Below are 6,000 nucleotides of genomic sequence, written 5' to 3'. Positions count from 1 at the left end.
CATTACCCCTCTCTCCTAGAACCTCATGAATTTAATGGCTAGTTCCAGCTACATATAGAAATGATCTCTGAATCACACTTTCTAATTTGCTGGAAGGAGAATCTGAACTTTAGTGGTTTGTAACTTGTCAGGTATTTCCGCACAGTAAATTGCTGGGGGGGGTGGGACTGGAGTAGGGATGGTTGAGATTATGCATTATTAATATATAGGAAGGGGCATCTCATCCCTAGAAAAGCAGGGGTTATAATAAAAGACATAGAGCAAAGCTGCTAGTAGCTCACTGAGATCTACATTTTCTTTGAACACAGCTGGAAAACATGTCAGAGTTTAATTTAAAGTTAAGGATAGCAATGTCACTAAGTTTCCATTAGAAAATGAAGTGACAGAAAATAATGTGACCAATTCCAGGCCCAGGTCCTTATAAAATCCATTCATGTGTCCCACTTTTAGGACTGAGTGGAATAGGATGACAGGCAGAAATTCTGCAGTTTGGAATTCTAAGAGACTTGTTGGACGAGGGCCGCTTTGATAAACTTTCCAGACAACTCATTCCTGTTACAAGAAATTTTCATTACATTTCAGAAATACATTTGGGGGGATAACTTTTATAACAGAAAAATAGGTCTCTCCTAACTCATAGCAAAGAGAAGACTCATAGAAAGAGAAGAATTACTGGAAGATATTTTCTACACAACAAAAAATGATGAAGAGTGAAACAAGAAGCTACAGAAATGAAACGTCTTTGAAGTCACCGATTTAATCTCCAACGCTTATTTTATTATGACCATATAGTGACTTTGTGTGCACAGCATCCCTTACTCTAATCATAGTTATAACTGAAATTCTGATATTATCCTCTGCTTGGATCCATTTGCTACGTTCACTCATATATTGAGGGAATAGATTCTAAGTTGATATACTTTTCTCTTCGAATGTATTTTCCAAAGACAATTCATTATCAAAATATGTATGAGATTGTTTCAAAATATTGAGTATATTTTTTCACATTTTTTCTGCTTAACAACAGAAATTCCAAGTCATTTATCACAGTCATTGTCCCAAGGGAGACCACTGTTTAGTTGGGCAAAGGAAATACAGAACACAGCAATAACTATGCAGCAAAATAAAAAAAATTTAAATTCCAAACATATGTATTTCCTTCTGTTTAAAAGGGACTCCAAAGTATGTATCCTGTATCCCTTTTTATTAACCCATCTGCCTTTTTAGGTTAACATATTACATACAGAATATATGTACATAGACATACTTTTTAAATACATTTCTATTACATGTATAATAAAAGTTCTAATGGAAAAATCTAGGGGCAAAGAGGAAGATGCTGTTCATCACACATGAGTTAATTTTAAAAAGAGAGGTCAAAGAAAATGTCAAGTGGCAAGCTGTGTTTATTTTGCAATAGAGAGAAGGGGTAAAGGGAGATAAGAAAAAATTAATGGAACAACCATATCTAAGAACTCCTCAAATATTTAAACAAGTACTACAATCTGTGAGAAGTTATTACCTTCATGAATACATATAGAGATTTTAATACAAGCTTAAGTTAAAAGATACTTTATTCTTTAGGAGCTGAATTCCTTTCTACAAGTCAAACAGATCTTTTGTATATTGCTGTAGCCCAGGAGAGGGCAGACCACCACACATAAAGAAATTTCACTTGACCTTTTAAAGAAATAATGCTTACGGCATGACCAAGTTCTTACAAAAGGAAATGGTGTCTCATGCTCAAAATATGTGTTCTTTTCTCTCAGCATTTCCATTCCCATTTATAATCATCTTCAGAAAACATAAATGCTCCTTTCTGAATAAATCATTACTGCAATAAATTTGGTGCCACCGTTTTTCTTCCTAGAAGGTCTGCATTTATTCTTAAATTAGATCATTTCCACTACATATGGATGCCTTTTAAAATGAAATTTTGCTGCTTCTTAGAAGGGTAACAAACAAACAAGAATATTGTACAAAATTATATTCTTGTATGAACATGAATAATCTGTAGTCCACTGAAATTAAAGTCCTTGTAGGGAAAAGTTAAGCCTAGTTCTAATTTATAAAATAATTTGATATTACTAGTGAGGTGCTTTATATTTGATGGAACATTTATTTATAATTCCTTTCATTTCAAAAGTAAATTATCACTATGTTAAATTTTAGGGAATTACCAAAAATCTACTTTATTTAATGTACCACAGATGAGAACTTGGGTATATGGCAACTTAGGTAAATAACCACATCTATTATATTTGGGTGAGTCACTATATATTAATCATAATCCATTGTGTCCTTTTGCCATCTGGTTTAAAGAGTGATTGAGGCTAAAATCTAAAATACAAAATGTCAGGTTAATAGTTAAAATAAGTTCAAGCTTTTAAAGGTTATCTCAAGAGATTTGAAATATATTGACCTATCTGGATAAGTTAACATAAAACTTTGAGTCATTATATTGAACCAAATTAGTATTTTCCCAAAATTGGACTAAAACTATTCTACTCATTATATTCTAGAATTGTTACTTGCATCTCTATTATTTTATGTTATATTAGAGAATTATTAATTCTCATTTTTCACATTTTTCTGTCATTTACAGTCTATATAACTCTGAGGTCACATTTTTAGCCATCCATACGTGCACATGTGTCACTCACCCTCCACCAAACCTCTCATGCCAATGCTCTATTTTCCTGCCTTAACTCCTTTTCCCACCTTCCTGTTCCCTCTGGTAACAAGTGTGTTTTTCACAAAGTTCTGTTATTTTTGTTGTGCTGTGCTAGTATATATCTTTTTTTTTTTTTAATTTTATATTCCACCTTCAAATACTTTTCACTTTCAAGCTTATTTCAGTTAGCATGATCACCTCAAGCACTATCCATTTTCTCCATGGCCAGTTTTTAGCTCACTAGCACTATTTCATAGTGGAGTAGTATGCCAGTAGTATATATTCCACAGTTTCTTCACCCAGTCTTCTGGCATTGAACTCATGGGTTGGAAGAATAAACATCATTTAAATGGCCATATTACCTAAAACAATTTACAGATTCAACTCAATATCTGTCAACATCTCAATGACTTTTTTCAGGGAAATAGGACAATTACAATATTCATAGGGAACCATAAAAGTTCCCTAAGAGCCAAAGTAATCCTGCAAGAAAAACAGAATTTTTAAAAATCTTAACGTGTATATGATTTTATTCCTGAAAAACAAACATTTTAAAGTCTGAGAGGGAATTTTTCAATAAATAGGAGTTAACATTGAACTTCAAATAAAAAATAGGTCTCAGCATTCTATCGGGGGTGGGCAGTGGGGGGCGGGGAAAGGAGCGATTGGGGTCAAAATAAGGGGGTTGCAATTGTATGGGGAATATAAAAATAAAATTAAAATAAAAAAATAAAATAGGTCTCAGTTCAGTTATTTTCACCCTCTGGGTGTACTTCAGAAGTCTCAAGAAAGGTACTGCTAACTCAGAACCCTGATTCACGATGCATTTGATTGGTTTGGGGTGACATTCGAAGGTATAAAAAAACTTTCATTGTCTTTTCATGTAGTTTTGTAACATTAGCAATCAAAAAGGACATTTGATACTTTTAAGGTTCTCTGAACATGCTATCACTAGTGGAAAAACAAAGAAAGCTAAATATCTCACTACCAAAAATTTGCAGCTCATGGATTTATCCATTATAATATAGTTGACTTGTTATGCTAATTCAAGTTAATTAACAGCAAGTTAATTCATAGGTTAGATGACTATCTCTCTGCCTTGCCTCCATGGCATTTAAAACATCACTTATTGCAGATTTGCAATCTTCCCACATTTATCAGCAAACGATTATATCATTTTAAATCTTGAAGAAATCTTGATGTTCTCTTCCACATTTTGTAGATGGGAAACTAAGGTCCTGGAAAAAAATGCAGTTTTATTTACTGACACAAATACAGAATTTTTCATATTAAAACAAGGCACACTAACTCTCAATCATTTGTTTAGTGATAAAGAATTCAAGGAAGGGCCTCCCCTGGAGGCACAGGTGGTTGAGTGCAGTGCTGTGAAGCTGTCCACAGCCTCTGCAGCGCGGGTTCGATCCAGGCCGTCTTGGGAAATACCCACATGCTGCAGCAGAACTCTCCTGCTTCGTCCGCTGCTCCCTTCAGCAGTGTATTTCAGTCAATCTGCCTGTTCTGTTTCCCGCTCTGTCTCTGGTGATTCTCTCACCCTCCTGTGCATCAGGCCTGTACCCCGGTTCTTGTATGCATGAATAAATAAATCTTACAAAAAAAAAGAATTCCAGGAAACTCTTGTCATGGGATGAAAGCTTAGGCCACAGCAGTTCAGATGAGTCAGCCACACAATTAGCATTTGGTTATCCACAGTTGCCACTGGGGACAGCCTCATTCATTTCCTCAGCCTGACACTTGTCTTCTGTCTAATAAAGAGGTGCTGTGAGTCTTACCATTCACCAAATTATAGAGAAATGCTATCTTCAACTACCTGGATTGGAAGTTCTGCCCAAGTGTTGTCTACAGAAATATAATCTAAGTCACAAACAGAATTTCAAATTTTCTACTAATTTCATTTTATAATATGTAAGAAGAAAAAGATAAAAATATCTTAAGATACCTTTTATGGAAACAAATACAACCCAAAATATTATTTCAACACAAAATCATAAAAACTATTAATGAAATATTTTACAGTATATTTTCTATATTATATTCCAAATCTAGTGTGTATTTACACTCACTGCTCATCTCAGTTCAGACTAGCAGTAAGCATGTTGCACAGTGCAGAATGACACTAGCCCTCCATTTATCTGAACAGGCTTGATATAAAAAGGACTTATCACATAATTATGAAATTCATGAATAGTTTAACATAGGTATAATTAAGTTAATGGCCAGTTTTTAGATCACTAGCATACAGTAGTTAATTGTGCTTAGGTTCTAAATCCATAATGTGTAAGTGTAAAATTTCCTTACTGCACTATCAATTACATGCCTATGGGCATATTAGTTAACCCTCTTGGTACTTTGGTTTCCTCATCTATCCAATTATAGAAGTAGAATATTACCTCTCTCATAAGGCAGTTGGACGATTAAGTAAGTCAATGCATCCAGAAGAGGCTTGGGATATGAAAGTATTCTTTAAAAGTTGGCAATTGTTATTTCTCTAGAACCTTGATTCTCAGTGTGTTCCTTGACTCATAAGCATCAGTATCACCTCCAACCTTGTTACAAAATGTAGAGATACTGACTGATGATCTTCATCTTAACAAGATTCCCAGATGATATTATGCATATTAAAATATGGGAAGCTATGTCCTAGAGCTTAAAGAGAGTCATTATAAAAGTGACAAATGTGACATCTGGGAATTGCAATTTATACTATAAATCTGTAAGGAGAAAATTGCTGTATTAAAACTCTCCAGAAAAAACAGAACCAAAATGATAAGTATTTTTGTAGATGTACATGTGATTATATAAAGAAACAAAATAAAAACCCAAGGAAGTCTAATGATCACAATTAACTTCAATTTTAATGATTCATCATTGCTAGAAAGAGAATTCACTGTGGCAGAAGAAAAAAATGGAAATCTAAGGTAGAAACTGATGTTGCATGTCAGGATCTTTGTGTCTCACAGCCCACTTTGGTTAACAGCTCCCATTAGCAGAGCGAGCAGAGTCTCGTAATAGCCCAATGAAGATACTAAAGCAGTGACTTCACCCCCTTTGATAAATGGAGAGACTGTGGCCTAGAGAAATGTTGATTTTCCTACATTACAAAAGATTAAATAGCAGAACTAAAACTGGCTTGACTAGAGTAGCTTGCCAATAAAATACGAGTGAAATTTTCTCACAGATCTTCATATTATACAAATGTATGGAGGACAATAATACTAGCAATAGCAATAATAACAACAACAATAATAGCAACAGCTAGTATTGCCTGATGCCAGTTACAACATTTGGGGACTTGGCATGTTAACTTA

The sequence above is a fragment of the Talpa occidentalis genome, unplaced genomic scaffold (genome assembly GCF_014898055.3).
Source record: "Talpa occidentalis isolate TD23 unplaced genomic scaffold, MPIMG_talOcc4v2.1 talOcc4.4, whole genome shotgun sequence".
NCBI lineage: Eukaryota > Metazoa > Chordata > Mammalia > Eulipotyphla > Talpidae > Talpa > Talpa occidentalis.
Note: the sequence above shows the minus strand (reverse complement) of the source record.